Source organism: Carcharodon carcharias, chromosome 40 (genome assembly GCF_017639515.1).
Source record: "Carcharodon carcharias isolate sCarCar2 chromosome 40, sCarCar2.pri, whole genome shotgun sequence".
Taxonomy (NCBI): domain Eukaryota; kingdom Metazoa; phylum Chordata; class Chondrichthyes; order Lamniformes; family Lamnidae; genus Carcharodon; species Carcharodon carcharias.
This window is the reverse complement of record NC_054506.1, coordinates 3,473,830-3,489,630: the sequence shown is the minus strand read 5'-3', so window position 1 is coordinate 3,489,630 and position 15,801 is coordinate 3,473,830. Positions and strand designations below refer to the sequence as shown.

The following is a 15,801-nucleotide window of genomic DNA, read 5'->3' as shown; positions in this document are numbered from 1 at the left end:
CTCGCTCTGTCGTTCTCTGTCTCTCGCTCTGTCGTTCTCTGTCTCTCGCTCTGTCGTTCTCTGTCTCTCGCTCTGTCGTTCTCTGCTCTCGCTCTGTCGTTCTCTGTCTCTCGCTCTGTCATTCTCTGTCTCTCGCTCTGTCGTTCTCTGTCTCTCGCTCTGTCATTCTCTGTCTCTCGCTCTGTCATTCTCTGTCTCTCGCTCTGTCGTTCTCTGTCCCTCGCTCTGTCGTTCTCTGTCTCTCGCTCTGTCGTTCTCTGTCTCTCGCTCTGTCGTTCTCTGTCCCTCGCTCTGTCGTTCTCTGTCTCTCGCTCTGTCGTTCTCTGTCTCTCGCTCTGTCGTTCTCTGTCTCTCGCTCTGTCGTTCTCTGTCTCTCGCTCTGTCATTCTCTGTCTCTCGCTCTGTCGCTTCTCTGTCTCTCGCTCTGTCGTTCTCTGTCTCTCGCTCTGTCGTTCTCTGTCTCTCGCTCTGTCGTTCTCTGTCTCTCGCTCTGTCGTTCTCTGTCTCTCGCTCTGTCGCTTCTCTGTCTCTCGCTCTGTCGTTCTCTGTCTCTCGCTCTGTCGTTCTCTGTCTCTCGCTCTGTCGTTCTCTGTCTCTCGCTCTGTCGTTCTCTGTCTCTCACTCTGTCGTTCTCTGTCTCTTGCTCTGTCGTTCTCTGTCTCTCGCTCTGTCATTCTCTGTCTCTCGCTCTGTCGTTCTCTGTCTCTCGCTCTGTCGTTCTCTGTCTCTCGCTCTGTCGTTCTCTGTCTCTTGCTCTGTCGCTCTCTGTCTCTCGCTCTGTCGTTCTCTGTCTCTCGCTCTGTCATTCTCTGTCTCTCGCTCTGTCGTTCTCTGTCTCTCGCTCTGTCATTCTCTGTCTCTCGCTCTGTCATTCTCTGTCTCTCGCTCTGTCGTTCTCTGTCTCTCGCTCTGTCGTTCTCTGTCCCTCGCTCTGTCGTTCTCTGTCCTCTCGCTCTGTCGTTCTCTGTCTCTCGCTCTGTCTTCTCTCTCTCGCTCTGTCATTCTCTCTCGCTCTGTCGCTCTCTGTCTCTCGCTCTGTCGTTCTCTGTCCCTCGCTCTGTCGTTCTCTGTCTCTCGCTCTGTCATTCTCTGACTCTCGCTCTGTCGTTCTCTGTCTCTCGCTCTGTCATTCTCTGTCTCTCGCTCTGTCGTTCTCTGTCTCTCGCTCTGTCGCTCTCTGTCTCTCGCTCTGTCGTTCTCTGTCTCTCGCTCTGTCGTTCTCTGTCTCTCGCTCTGTCGTTCTCTGTCTCTCGCTCTGTCGTTCTCTGTCTCTCGCTCTGTCGTTCTCTGTCTCTCGCTCTGTCGTTCTCTGTCTCTCGCTCTGTCGTTCTCTGTCTCTCGCTCTGTCGTTCTCTGTCTCTCGCTCTGTCGTTCTCTGTCTCTCGCTATGTCGTTCTCTGTCTCTCGCTCTGTCGTTCTCTGTCTCTCGCTCTGTCTTTCTCTGTCTCTCGCTCTGTCGTTCTCTGTCTCTCGCTCTGTCGTTCTCTGTCTCTCGCTCTGTCGTTCTCTGTCCTCGCTCTGTCGTTCTCTGTCTCTCGCTCTGTCATTCTCTGTCTCTCGCTCTGTCGTTCTCTGTCCTCTCGCTCTGTCGTTCTCTGTCTCTCGCTCTGTTCGTTCTCTGTCTCTCGCTCTGTCGTTCTCTGTCTCTCGCTCTGTCGTCTCTGTCTCTCGCTCTGTCCTTCTCTGTCTCTCGCTCTGTCGTTCTCTGTCCTCTCGCTCTGTCGTTCTCTGTCTCTGCTCTGTCGTTCTCTGTCTCTCTCTCTGTCGTTCTCTGTCTCTCGCTCTGTCGTTCTCTGTCTCTCGCTCTGTCGTTCTCTGTCTCTCGCTCCTGTCATTCTCTGTCTCTCGCTCTGTCTTTCTCTGTCTCTCGCTCTGTCATTCTCTGTCTCTCGCTCTGTCGCTCTCTGTCTCTCGCTCTGTCGTTCTCTGTCCCTCGCTCTGTCGTTCTCTGTCCCTCGCTCTGTCGTTCTCTGTCTCTCGCTCTGTCGTTCTCTCTCTCTCGCTCTGTCATTCTCTCTCTTTCGCTCTGTCGTTCTCTCTCTCTCGCTCTGTCATTCTCTGTCTCTCGCTCTGTCGTTCTCTGCCTCTCGCTCTGTCGTTCTCTGTCTCTCGCTCTGTCGTTCTCTGTCTCTCGCTCTGTCGTTCTCTGTCTCTCGCTCTGTCGTTCTCTGTCTCTCGCTCTGTCGTTCTCTGTCTCTCGCTCTGTCGTTCTCTGTCTCTCGCTCTGTCATTCTCTGTCTCTCGCTCTGTCGTTCTCTGTCTCTCGCTCTGTCTTTCTCTGTCTCTCGCTCTGTCGCTCTCTGTCTCTCGCTCTCGTTCTCTGTCTCTCGCTCTGTCGTTCTCTGTCTCTCGCTCTGTCATTCTCTGTCTCTCGCTCTGTCGTTCTCTGTCTCTCGCTCTGTCGTTCTCTGTCTCTCGCTCTGTCGTTCTCTGTCTCTCGCTCTGTCGTTCTCTGTCTCTCGCTCTGTCGTTCTCTGTCTCTCGCTCTGTCTTCTCTGTCCTCTCGCTCTGTCGTTCTCTGACTCTCGCTCTGTCATTCTCTGTCTCTCGCTCTGTCGTTCTCTGTCTCTCGCTCTGTCGTTCTCTGTCTCTCGCTCTGTCGTTCTCTGTCCTCGCTCTGTCGTTCTCTGTCTCTCGCTCTGTCGTTCTCTGTCTCTCGCTCTGTCCTTCTCTGTCTCTCGCTCTGTCGTTCTCTGTCTCTCGCTCTGTCGTTCTCTGTCCCTCGCTCTGTCGTTCTCTGTCTCTTGCTCTGTCGTTCTCTGTCTCTCGCTCTGTCATTCTCTGTCTCTCGCTCTGTCCTTCTCTGTCTCTCGCTCTGTCATTCTCTGTCTCTCGCTCTGTCGCTTCTCTGTCTCTCGCTCTGTCCTTCTCTGTCTCTCGCTCTGTCGTTCTCTGTCTCTCGCTCTGTCGTTCTCTGTCTCTCGCTCTGTCGTTCTCTGTCTCTCGCTCTGTCATTCTCTGTCTCTCGCTCTGTCGTTCTCTGTCTCTCGCTCTTGTCCTTCTCTGTCTCTCGCTCTGTCCTTCTCTGTCTCCTCGCTCTGTCGTTCTCTGTCTCTCGCTCTGTCGTTCTCTGCTCTCTCGCTCTGTCCTTCTCTGTCTCTCGCTCTGTCCTTCTCTGTCTCTCGCTCTGTCGTTCTCTGTCTCTCTCTCTGCTCTGTCTTCTCTGTCTCTCGCTCTGTCTTCTCTGTCTCTCGCTCTGTCGTTCTCTGTCCCTTCCCTCTGTCGTTCTCTGTCTCTCGCTCTGTCGTTCTCTTTCTCTCGCTCTGTCGTTCTCTCTCTCTCGTCTGTCATTCTGCTCTTTTCGCTCTGTCGTTCTCTCTCTCTCGCTCTGTCATTCTCTGTCTCTCGCTCTGTCGCTCTCTGTCTCTCGCTGTGTCGTTCTCTGTCCCTCGCTCTGTCGTTCTCTGTCCCTCGCTCTGTCGTTCTCTGTCTCTTGCTCTGTCGTTCTCTGTCCTCGCTCTGTCGTTCTCCTGTTCCCTCGCTCTGGTCTCTGCTCTCGCTCTGGTTCGCTGTCTCTCGCTCTGTCGTTCTCTGTCTCTCGCTTTCTCGTTCTCTGTCTCTCGCTTTGTCCTTCTCTGTCTCTCGCTCTGTCATTCTCTGCCTCCCGCGCTGTCGTTCTCTGTCTCTCGCTCTGTCCTTCTCTGTCTGTCGCTCTGACATTCTCTGTCTCTCGCTCTGTCCTTCTCTGTCTCTCGCTCTGTCGTGCTCTGTCCTTCTCTGTCGCTCGCTCTGTCATTTTCTGCCTATTGCTCTGTCGATCTCTGTCTCTCGCTCTGTCGTTCTCTGTCCCTCCCTCTGTTGTTCTCTGTCTCTTGCTCTGTCGTTCTCTGTCTCTCGCTCTGTCGTTCTCTGTCTCTCGCTCAGTTGTTCTCTGTCTCTCTCTCTCTGTCCTTCTCTGTCTCTCGCTCTGTCCTTCTCTGTCTCTCGCTCTGTCATTCTCTGTCTCTCGCTCTGTCGCTCTCTGTCTCTCGCTCTGTCGTTCTCTGTCCCTCACTCTGTCGTTCTCTGTCTCTCGCTCTGTCGTTCTCTGTCTCTCGCTCTGTCGTTCTCTGTCTCTCGCTCTGTCATTCTCTGTCTTTCGCTCTGTCGTTCTCTCTCTCTCGCTCTGTCGTTCTCTGTCTCTCGCTCTGTCACTCTCTGTCTATCGCTCTGTCGTTCTCTGTCCGTCGCTCTGTCGTTCTCTGTCTCTCGCTCTGTCCTTCTCTGTCTCTCGCTCTGTCATTCTCTGTCTCTCGCTCTGTCGTTCTCTGTCTCTCGCTCTGTCGTTCTCTGTCCCTCACTCTGTCGTTCTCTGTCTCTCGCTCTGTCGTTCTCTTTCTCTCGCTCTGTCGTTCTCTGTCTCTCGCTCTGTCATTCTCTGTCTTTCGCTCTGTCGTTCTTTCTCTCTCGCTCTGTCGTTCTCTGTCTCTCGCTCTGTCGTTCTCTGTCTCTCGCTCTGTCGTTCTCTGCCTCTCGCTCTGTCGTTCTCTGTCTCTCGCTCTGTCATTCTCTGTCTCTCGCTCTGTCGTTCTCTGTCTCTCGCTCTTTCATTCTCTGCCTCTCGCTCTGTCATTCTCTGTCTCTCGCTCTGTCGTTCTCTGTCCCTCGCTCTGTCGTTCTCTGTCTCTTGCTCTGTCGTTCTCTGTCTCTCGCTCTGTCGTTCTCTGTCTCTCGCTCTATTGTTCTCTGTCTCTCTCTCTCTCTGTCCTTCTCTGTCACTCGCTCTGTCCTTCTCTGTCTCTCGCTCTGTCATTCTCTGTCTCTCGCTCTGTCGCTCTCTGTCTCTCGCTCTGTCGTTCTCTGTCCCTCGCTCTGTCGTTCTCTGTCTCTCGCTCTGTCATTCTCCTGACTCTGTCGTTCTCTGTCTCTCCGCTCTGTCTCTCTGTCTCTCGCTCTGTCATTCTCTGTCTTTCGCTCTGTCGTTTCATCTGTCCCTCCCGCTTTGTCGTTCTCTGTCCTCTCGCTCTGTCGTTCTCTGTCTGTCGCTCTGTCGTTCTCTGCCTCTCGCTCTGTCGTTCTCTGTGTCTCGCTCTGTCGTTCTCTGTGTCTCGCTCTGTCGTTCTCTGTCTCTCGCTTTGTCATTCTCTGTCTCTCGCTTTGTCATTCTCTGTCTCTCGCTCTGTCGTTCTCTGTCTCTCGCTCTGTCATTCTCTGTCTCTCGCTCTGTCATTCTCTGTCCCTCGCTCTGTCGTTCTCTGTCTCTCGCTCTGTCGCTCTCTGTCTCTCGCTCTGTCATTCTCTTCTTTCTCTCTGTCCTTCTCTGTCTTTCTCTTTGTCCTTCTCTGTCTCTCGGTCTGTCGTTCTCTGTCTCTTGCTCTGTCGTTCTCTGTCTCTCGCTCTGTTGTTCTCTGCCTCTCTCTCTCTGTCCTTCTCTGTCTGTCGCTCTGTCCTTCTCTGTCTCTCGCTCTGTCATTCTCTGTCTCTCGCTCTGTCGCTCTCTGTCTCTCGCTCTCGTTCTCTGTCCCTCACTCTGTCGTTCTCTGTCCCTACTCTGTCGTTCTCTGTCTCTCGCTCTGTCGTTCTCTGCTCTCGCTCGTCATCGCTCTCGCTCCGTTCTCTCTCTCTCGCTCTGTCATTCTCTGTCTCTCACTCTGTAGTTCTCTGTCTCTCGCTCTGTAGTTCTCTGTCTCTCGCTCTGTCATTCTCTGTCTCTCGCTCTGTCGCTCTCTGTCTATCGCTCTGTCATTCTCTGTCCCTCGCTCTGTTGTTCTCTGTCTCTCGCTCTGTCGTTCCCTCTCTCGCTCTGTCGTTCTCTGTCTCGCTCTGTCCGTTCTCTCTCTCTCGCTCTGTCGTTCTCCTGTCTCTCGCTCTGTTGTTCTCTGCCTCTCGCTCTGTCGTTCTCTGTCTCTCGCTCTGTCAGTTCTCGTCTCTCGCTCTGTCGTTCTCTGTCTCTCGCTCTGTCCTTCTCTGTCTCTCAGCTCTGTAGCTCTCTGTCTCTCGCTCTGTCGTTCTCTGTCTCTCGCTCTGTCGTTCTCTGTCTCTCTCTCTCTGTCGTTCTCTGTCTCTCTCTCTGTCCTTCTCTGTCTCTCGCTCTGTCGTTCTCTGCCTCTCGCACTCTCGTTCTCTGTCTCTCGCTCTGTCATTCTCTGTCTCTCGCTCTGTCGTTCTCTGTCTCTCGCTCTGTCGTTCTCTGTCTCTCGCTCTGTCGCTCTCTGTCTCTCGCTCTGTCGTTCTCTGTCTCTCGCTCTGTCGTTCTCTGTCTCTCTCTCTCTGTCGTTCTCTGTCTCTCTCTCTGTCCTTCTCTGTCTCTCGCTCTGTCGTTCTCTGCCTGTCGCTCTCGTTCTCTGTCTCTCGCTCTGTCGTTCTCTGTCTCTCTGCTCTGTCGTCTCTGTCTCTCGCTCTGTCGTTCTCTGTCCTCGCTCTGTCATTCTCTGTCTCTCGCTCTCTCGTTTCTCTGTCTCTCGCTCTGTCCTTCTCTGTCTCTCGCTCTGTCATTCTCTGTCTTTCTCTCTGTCCTTCTCTGTCTTTCTCTTTGTCCTTCTCTGTCTCTCGGTCTGTCGTTCTCTGTCTCTCGCTCTGTCGTTCTCTGTCTCTCGCTCTGTCGTTCTCTGTCTCTCGCTCTGTCGTTCTCTGTCTCTCGCTCTGTCTTCTCTGTCTCTCGCTCTGTCCTTCTCTGTCTCTCGCTCTGTCATTCTCTGTCTCTCGCTCTGTCGTCTCTCTGTCTCTCGCTCTGTCGTTCTCTGTCTCTCGCTCTGTCGTTCTCTGTCTCTCGCTCTGTCTTCTCTGTCTCTCGCTCTGTCGTTCTCTGTCTCTCGCTCTGTCGTTCTCTGTCTCTCGCTCTGTCGTTCTCTGTCCTCGCTCTGTCGTTCTCTGTCTCTCGCTCTGTCCTTCTCTGTCTCTCGCTCTGTCCTTCTCTGTCTCTCGCTCTGTCGTTCTCTGTCTCTCGCTCTGTCGTCTCTGTCTCTCGCTCTTCTTCTCTGTCTCTCGCTCTGTCATTCTCTGTCTCTCGCTCTGTCGTTCTCTGTCTCTCGCTCTGTCGTTCTCTGTCTCTCGCTCTGTCGTTCTCTGTCTCTCGCTCTGTCGTTCTCTGTCTCTCGCTCTGTCGTTCTCTGTCTCTCGCTCTGTCGTTCTCTGTCTCTCGCTCTGTCGTTCTCTGTCTCTCGCTCTGTCCTTCTCTGTCTCTCGCTCTGTCCTTCTCTGTCTCTCGCTCTGTCCTTCTCTGTCTCTCGCTCTGTCGTTCTCTGTCTCTCGCTCTGTCGTTCTCTGTCTCTCGCTCTGTCGTTCTCTGTCTCTCGCTCTGTCGTTCTCTGTCTCTCGCTCTGTCGTTCTCTGTCTCTCGCTCTGTCGTTCTCTGTCTCTCGCTCTGTCATTCTCTGTCTCTCGCTCTGTCGTTCTCTGTCTCTCGCTCTGTCGTTCTCTGTCTCTCGCTCTGTCATTCTCTGTCTCTCGCTCTGTCGTTCTCTGTCTCTCGCTCTGTCGTTCTCTGTCTCTCGCTCTGTCGTTCTCTGTCTCTCGCTCTGTCATTCTCTGTCTCTCGCTCTGTCGTCTCTGTCCTCTCGCTCTGTCGTTCTCTGTCTCTCGCTCTGTCGCTTCTCTGTCTCTCGCTCTGTCCTTCTCTGTCTCTCGCTCTGTCCTTCTCTGTCTCTCGCTCTGTCGTTCTCTGTCTCTCGCTCTGTCGTTCTCTGTCTCTCGCTCTGTCGTTCTCTGTCTCTCGCTCTGTCATTCTCTGTCTCTCGCTCTGTCGTTCTCTGTCTCTCGCTCTGTCATTCTCTGTCTCTCGCTCTTTCATTCTCTGTCTCTCGCTCTGTTGTTCTCTGTCCCTAGCTCTGTCGTTCTCTGTCCCTCGCTCTGTCGTTCTCTGTCCCTTGCTCTGTCGTTCTCTGTCTCTCGCTCTGTCGTTCTCTGTCTCTCGCTCTCTCTTTCTCTGTCTCTCTCTCTGTCTTTCTCTCTCTCTCGCTCTGTCGTTCTCTCTCTCTCGCTCTGTCGTTCTCTGTCTCTCGCTCTGTCGTTCTCTGTCTCTCGCTCTGTCGTTCTCTGTCTCTCGCTCTGTCGTTCTCTGTCTCTCGCTCTGTCCGTTCTCTGTCTCTCGCTCTGTCATTCTCTGTCTCTCGCTCTGTCGTTCTCTGTCTCTCGCTCTGTCGTTCTCTGTCCTCCTCTGTCCGTCTCTGTCTCTCGCTCTGTCGTTCTCTGTCTCTCGCTCTGTCGTTCTCTGTCTCTCGCTCTGTCGTTCTCTGTCTCTCGCTCTGTCGTTCTCTGTCTCTCGCTCTGTCGTTCTCTGTCTCTCGCTCTGTCGTTCTCTGTCTCTCGCTCTGTCGTTCTCTGTCTCTCGCTCTGTCGTTCTCTGTCTCTCGCTCTGTCATTCTCTGTCTCTCGCTCTGTCGTTCTCTGTCTCTCGCTCTGTCGTTCTCTGTCTCTCGCTCTGTCGTTCTCTGTCTCTCGCTCTGTCGTTCTCTGTCTCTCGCTCTGTCGTTCTCTGTCTCTCGCTCTGTCGTTCTCTGTCTCTCGCTCTGTCGTTCTCTGTCTCTCGCTCTGTCGTTCTCTGTCTCTCGCTCTGTCGTTCTCTGTCTCTCGCTCTGTCGTTCTCTGTCTCTCGCTCTGTCCGTCTCTGTCTCTCGCTCTGTCGTTCTCTGTCTCTCGCTCTGTCGTTCTCTGTCTCTCGCTCTGTCTTCTCTGTCTCTCGCTCTGTCGTTCTCTGTCTCTCGCTCTGTCATTCTCTGTCTCTCGCTCTGTCGTCTCTGTCTCTCGCTCTGTCGTTCTCTGTCTCTCGCTCTGTCGTTCTCTGTCTCTCGCTCTGTCGTTCTCTGTCTCTCGCTCTGTCGTTCTCTGTCTCTCGCTCTGTCGTTCTCTGTCTTCGCTCTGTCGTTCTCTGTCTCTCGCTCTGTCGTTCTCTGTCTCTCGCTCTGTCGTTCTCTGTCTCTCGCTCTGTCGTTCTCTGTCTCTCGCTCTGTCGTCTCTGTCTCTCGCTCTGTCATTCTCTGTCTCTCGTTCTGTCATTCTCTGTCTCTCGCTCTGTCGTTCTCTGTCTCTCGCTCTGTCGTTCTCTGCCTCTCGCTCTGTCATTCTCTGTCTCTCGCTCTGTCGTTCTCTGTCTCTCGCTCTGTCGTTCTCTGTCTCTCTCTCTGTCCTTCTCTGTCTCTCGCTCTGTCGTTCTCTGTCCCTCGCTCTGTCGTTCTCTGTCTCTCGCTCTGTCGTTCTCTGTCTCTCGCTCTGTCGTTCTCTGTCTCTCGCTCTCTGTCGTTCTCTGTCTCTCGCTCTGTCCTTCTCTGTCTCTCGCTCTGTCGTTCTCTGTCTCTCACTCTGTCATTCTCTGTCTCTCGCTCTGTCGCTCTCTGTCTCTCGCTCTGTCGTTCTCTGTCCTCTCGCTCTGTCGTTCTCTGTCTCTCGCTCTGTCGCTCTCTGTCTCTCGCTCTGTCGTTCTCTGTCTCTCGCTCTGTCGTTCTCTGTCTCTCGCTCTGTCGTTCTCTGTCTCTCGCTCTGTCGTTCTCTGTCCTCTCGCTCTGTCGTTCTCTGTCTCTCGCTCTGTCGTTCTCTGTCTCTCGCTCTGTCGTTCTCTGTCTCTCGCTCTGTCATTCTCTGCTCTCGCTCTGTCGTTCTCTGTCTCTCGCTCTGTCCTTCTCTGTCTCTCGCTCTGTCATTCTCTGTCTCTCGCTCTGTCGTTCTCTGTCTCTCGCTCTGTCTTCTCTGTCTCTCGCTCTGTCGTTCTCTGCTCTCGCTCTGTCGTTCTCTGTCTCTCGCTCTGTCGTTCTCTGTCCTGCTCTGTCTCTCTGTCTCTGCTCTGTCGTTCTCTGTCTCTCGCTCTGTCGCTCTCTGTCTCTCCGCTCTGTCATTCTCTGTCTCTCGCTCTGTCGCTTCTCTGTCTCTCGCTCTGTCGTTCTCTGTCTCTCGCTCTGTCGTTCTCTGTCTCTCGCTCTGTCGTTCTCTGTCTCTGCTCTGTCGTTCTCTGTCTCTCGCTCTGTCCTTCTCTGTCTCTCGCTCTGTCGTTCTCTGTCTCTCGCTCTGTCGTTCTCTGTCTCTCGCTCTGTCGTTCTCTGTCTCTCGCTCTGTCGTTCTCTGTCTCTCGCTCTGTCGTTCTCTGTCTCTCGCTCTGTCGTTCTCTGTCTCTCGCTCTGTCGTTCTCTGTCTCTCGCTCTGTCGTTCTCTGCTCTCGCTCTGTCGTTCTCTGTCTCTCGCTCTGTCGTTCTCTGTCTCTCGCTCTGTCGTTCTCTGTCTCTCGCTCTGTCGTTCTCTGTCTCTCGCTCTGTCATTCTCTGTCTCTCGCTCTGTCGTTCTCTGTCCCTCGCTCTGTCGTTCTCTGTCTCTCGCTCTGTCGTTCTCTGTCTCTCGCTCTGTCGTTCTCTGTCTCTCGCTCTTTGTTCTCTGTCTCTCTCTCTCTGTCCTTCTCTGTCTCTCGCTCTGTCCTTCTCTGTCTCTCGCTCTGTCGTTCTCTGTCTCTCGCTCTGTCGCTCTCTGTCTCTCGCTCTGTCGTTCTCTGTCTCTCGCTCTGTCGTTCTCTGTCTCTCGCTCTGTCATTCTCTGTCTCTCGCTCTGTCGTTCTCTGTCTCTCGCTCTGTCGTTCTCTGTCTCTCGCTCTGTCGTTCTCTGTCTCTCGCTCTGTCGTTCTCTGTCTCTCGCTCTGTCGCTTCTCTGTCTCTCGCTCTGTCGTTCTCTGTCCCTCGCTCTTGTCGTTCTCTGTCTCTTCGCTCTGTCGTTCTCTGTCTCTCGCTCTGTCGTTCTCTGTCTCTCGCTCTTGTCGTTCTCTGTCTCTCGCTCTGTCGTTCTCTGTGTCCTCGCTCTGTCGTTCTCTGTCTCTCGCTCTGTCCTTTCTCTGTCTCTCGCTCTGTCGTTCTCTGTCTCTCGCTCTGTCGTTCTCTGTCTCTCGCTCTGTCGTTCTCTGTCTCTCGCTCTGTCGTTCTCTGTCTCTCGCTCTGTCGCTTCTCTGTCTCTCGCTCTGTCGTTCTCTGTCTCTCGCTCTGTCTTCTCTGTCTCTCGCTCTGTCCTTTCTCTGTCTCTCGCTCTGTCATTCTCTGTCTCTCGCTCTGTCGTTCTCTGTCTCTCGCTCTGTCGTTCTCTGTCCCTCACTCTGTCGTTCTCTGTCTCTCGCTCTGTCGTTCTCTGTCTCTCGCTCTGTCGTTCTCTGTCTCTCGCTCTGTCATTCTCTGTCTTCGCTCTGTCGTTCTTTTCTCTCTCGCTCTGTCGTTCTCTGTCTCTCGCTCTGTCATTCTCTGTCTCTCGCTCTGTCGTTCTCTGCCTCTCGCTCTGTCGTTCTCTGTCTCTCGCTCTGTCATTCTCTGTCTCTCGCTCTGTCGTTCTCTGCCTCTCGCTCTTTCATTCTCTGCCTCTCGCTCTGTCATTCTCTGTCTCTCGCTCTGTCGTTCTCTGTCCCTCGCTCTGTCGTTCTCTGTCTCTTGCTCTGTCGTTCTCTGTCTCTCGCTCTGTCGTTCTCTGTCTCTCGCTCTATTGTTCTCTGTCTCTCTCTCTCTCTGTCCTTCTCTGTCTCTCGCTCTGTCCTTCTCTGTCTCTCGATCTGTCATTCTCTGTCTCTCGCTCTGTCGCTCTCTGCCTCTCGCTCTGTCGTTCTCTGTCCCTCGCTCTGTCGTTCTCTGTCTCTCGCTCTGTCATTCTCTGACTCTTGCTCTGTCGTTCTCTGTCTCTCGCTCTGTCATTCTCTGTCTTTCGCTCTGTCGTTCTCTGTCTCTCGCTCTGTCGTTCTCTGTCTCTCGCTCTGTCGCTCTCTGTCTATCGCTCTGTCGTTCTCTGTCCCTCGCTTTGTCGTTCTCTGTCTCTCGCTCTGTCGTTCTCTGTCTCTCGCTCTGTCGTTCTCTGCCTCTCGCTCTGTCGTTCTCTGCCTCTCGCTCTGTCGTTCTCTGTCTCTCGCTCTGTCGTTCTCTGTGTCTCGCTCTGTCGTTCTCTGTCTCTCGCTTTGTCATTCTCTGTCTCTCGCTCTGTCATTCTCTGTCTCTCGCTCTGTCATTCTCTGTCTCTCGCTCTGTCATTCTCTGTCTCTCGCTCTGTCGTTCTCTGTCCCTCGCTCTGTCGTTCTCTGTCTCTCGCTCTGTCGCTCTCTGTCTCTAGCTCTGTCATTCTCTGTCTTTCTCTCTGTCCTTCTCTGTCTTTCCCTTTGTCCTTCTCTGTCTCTCGGTCTGTCGTTCTCTGTCTCTTGCTCTGTCGTTCTCTGTCTCTCGCTCTGTTGTTCTCTGCCTCTCTCTCTCTGTGCTTCTCTGTCTGTCGCTCTGTCCTTCTCTGTCTCTCGCTCTGTCATTCTCTGTCTCTCGCTCTGTCGCTCTCTGTCTCTCGCTCTCGTTCTCTGTCCCTCACTCTGTCGTTCTCTGTCCCTCACTCTGTCGTTCTCTGTCTCTCGCTCTGTCGTTCTCTTTCTCTCGCTCTGTCGTTCTCTCTCTCGCTCTGTCATTCTCTCTCTTTCGCTCTGTCGTTCTCTCTCTCTCGCTCTGTCATTCTCTGTCTCTCGCTCTGTCGCTCTCTGTCTCTCGCTGTGTCGTTCTCTGTCCCTCGCTCTGTCGTTCTCTGTCCCTCGCTCTGTCGTTCTCTGTCTCTTGCTCTGTCGTTCTCTGTCCCTCGCTCTGTCGTTCTCTGTCCCTCGCTCTGTCGTTCACTGTCCCTCGCTCTGTCGTTCTCTGTCTCTCGCTCTGTCATTCTCAGTCTCTCGCTTTCTCGTTCTCTGTCTCTCGCTTTGTCCTTCTCTGTCTCTCGCTCTGTCATTCTCTGCCTCCCGCGCTGTCGTTCTCTGTCTCTCGCTCTGTCCTTCTCTGTCTGTCGCTCTGACATTCTCTGTCTCTCGCTCTGTCCTTCTCTGTCTCTCGCTCTGTCGTGCTCTGTCCTTCTCTGTCGCTCGCTCTGTCATTTTCTGCCTCTTGCTCTGTCGATCTCTGTCTCTCGCTCTGTCGTTCTCTGTCCCTCCCTCTGTTGTTCTCTGTCTCTTGCTCTGTCGTTCTCTGTCTCTCGCTCTGTCGTTCTCTGTCTCTCGCTCTGTCATTCTCTGTCTTTCGCTCTGTCGTTCTCTCTCTCTCGCTCTGTCGTTCTCTGTCTCTCGCTCTGTCACTCTCTGTCTATCGCTCTGTCGTTCTCTGTCCCTCGCTCTGTCGTTCTCTGTCTCTCGCTCTGTCCTTCTCTGTCTCTCGCTCTGTCATTCTCTGTCTCTCGCTCTGTCGTTCTCTGTCCCTCGCTCTGTCGTTCTCTGTCCCTCACTCTGTCGTTCTCTGTCTCTCGCTCTGTCGTTCTCTGTCTCTCGCTCTGTCGTTCTCTGTCTCTCGCTCTGTCATTCTCTGTCTTTCGCTCTGTCGTTCTCTCTCTCTCGCTCTGTCGTTCTCTGTCTCTCGCTCTGTCGTTCTCTGTCTCTCGCTCTGTCGTTCTCTGCCTCTCGCTCTGTCGTTCTCTGTCTCTCGCTCTGTCATTCTCTGTCTCTCGCTCTGTCGTTCTCTGTCTCTCGCTCTTTCATTCTCTGCCTCTCGCTCTGTCATTCTCTGTCTCTCGCTCTGTCGTTCTCTGTCCCTCGCTCTGTCGTTCTCTGTCTCTTGCTCTGTCGTTCTCTGTCTCTCGCTCTGTCGTTCTCTGTCTCTCGCTCTATTGTTCTCTGTCTCTCTCTCTCTGTCCTTCTCTGTCTCTCGCTCTGTCCTTCTCTGTCTCTCGCTCTGTCATTCTCTGTCTCTCGCTCTGCCGCTCTCTGTCTCTCGCTCTGTCGTTCTCTGTCCCTCGCTCTGTCGTTCTCTGTCTCTCGCTCTGTCATTCTCTGACTCTTGCTCTGTCGTTCTCTGTCTCTCGCTCTGTCATTCTCTGTCTTTCGCTCTGTCATTCTCTGTCTCTCGCTCTGTCGCTCTCTGTCTATCGCTCTGTCGTTCTCTGTCCCTCGCTTTGTCGTTCTCTGTCTCTCGCTCTGTCGTTCTCTGTCTGTCGCTCTGTCGTTCTCTGCCTCTCGCTCTGTCGTTCTCTGTGACTCGCTCTGTCGTTCTCTGTGTCTCGCTCTGTCGTTCTCTGTCTCTCGCTCTGTCGTTCTCTGTCCCTCGCTCTGTCGTTCTCTGTCTCTCGCTCTGTCGTTCTCTGTCTCTCGCTCTGTCGTTCTCTGTCTCTCGCTCTGTCATTCTCTGTCTTTCGCTCTGTCGTTCTCTCTCTCTCGCTCTGTCGTTCTCTGTCTCTCGCTCTGTCACTCTCTGTCTATCGCTCTGTCGTTCTCTGTCCCTCGCTCTGTCGTTCTCTGTCTCTCGCTCTGTCGTTCTCTGTCTCTCGCTCTGTCGTTCTCTGTCTCTCGCTCTGTCGTTCTCTGTCTCTCGCTCTGTCGTTCTCTGTCCCTCGCTCTGTCGTTCTCTGTCTCTCGCTCTGTCGTTCTCTGTCTCTCGCTCTGTCATTCTCTGTCTCTCGCTCTGTCATTCTCTGTCCCTCGCTCTGTCGTTCTCTGTCTCTCGCTCTGTCGCTCTCTGTCTCTCGCTCTGTCATTCTCTGTCTCTCGCTCTGTCCTTCTCTGTCTCTCGCTCTGTCCTTCTCTGTCTCTCGCTCTGTCGTTCTCTGTCTCTCGCTCTGTCGTTCTCTGTCTCTCGCTCTGTTGTTCTCTGCCTCTCTCTCTCTGTCCTTCTCTGTCTGTCGCTCTGTCCTTCTCTGTCTCTCGCTCTGTCATTCTCTGTCTCTCGCTCTGTCGCTCTCTGTCTCTCGCTCTCGTTCTCTGTCCCTCACTCTGTCGTTCTCTGTCCCTCACTCTGTCGTTCTCTGTCTCTCGCTCTGTCGTTCTCTGTCTCTCGCTCTGTCGTTCTCTCTCTCTCGCTCTGTCATTCTCTCTCTTTCGCTCTGTCGTTCTCTCTCTCTCGCTCTGTCATTCTCTGTCTCTCGCTCTGTCGCTCTCTGTCTCTCGCTCTGTCGTTCTCTGTCCCTCGCTCTGTCGTTCTCTGTCCCTCGCTCTGTCGTTCTCTGTCCCTCGCTCTGTCGTTCTCTGTCTCTTGCTCTGTCGTTCTCTGTCCCTCGCTCTGTCGTTCTCTGGCCCTCGCTCTGTCGTTCGCTGTCCCTCGCTCTGTCGTTATCTGTCCCTCGCTCTGTCGTTCTCTGTCTCTCGCTCTGTCGTTCTCTGTCTCTCGCTCTGTCGTTCTCTGTCTCTCGCTCTGTCGTTCTCTGTCTCTCGCTCTGTCGTTCTCTGCCTCTCGCTCTGTCGTTCTCTGTCTCTCGCTCTGTCGTTCTCTGTCTCTCGCTCTGTCGTTCTCTGTCTCTCGCTCTGTCCTTCTCTGTCTCTCGCTCTGTCGCTCTCTGTCTCTCGCTCTGTCGTTCTCTGTCTCTCGCTCTGTCGTTCTCTGTCTCTCTCTCTCTGTCGTTCTCTGTCTCTCTCTCTGTCCTTCTCTGTCTCTCGCTCTGTCGTTCTCTGCCTCTCGCACTCTCGTTCTCTGTCTCTCGCTCTGTCATTCTCTGTCTCTCGCTCTGTCGTTCTCTGTCTCTCGCTCTGTCGTTCTCTGTCTCTCGCTCTGTCGTTCTCTGTCTCTTGCTCTGTCGCTCTCTGTCTCTTGCTCTGTCGTTCTCTGTCCCTCGCTCTGTTGTTCTCTGTCCCTTGCTCTGTCATTCTCTGTCTCTCACTCTCTCGTTCTCTGTCTCTCGCTCTGTCCTTCTCTGTTTCTCGCTCTGTCATTCTCTGTCTCTCACTCTGTCGCACTCTGTCTCTCGCTCTGTCCTTCTCTGTCTCTCGCTCTGTCATTCTCTGCCTCTCGCTCTGTCGTTCTCTGTCTCTCGCTCTGTCATTCTCTATCTCTCGCTCTATCGTTCTCTGTCTCTCGCTCTGTCATTCTCAGTCTCTCGCTTTCTCGTTCTCTGTCTCTCGCTTTGTCCTTCTCTGTCTCTCGCTCTGTCATTCTCTGCCTCCCGCGCTGTCGTTCTCTGTCTCTCGCTCCGTCGTTCTCTGTCTCTCGCTCTATTGTTCTC

General features: G+C 53.8%; 1 protein-coding gene across 1 annotated transcript in view; it reads right to left on the bottom strand.

Moving 5' to 3' along the window:
- Window positions 1-15,801, bottom strand: part of LOC121273151 (tumor necrosis factor receptor superfamily member 3-like) — a 133,246-nt gene that overhangs the window by 47,417 nt on the left and 70,028 nt on the right. The gene's annotated exons all lie outside the window — the stretch shown is intronic.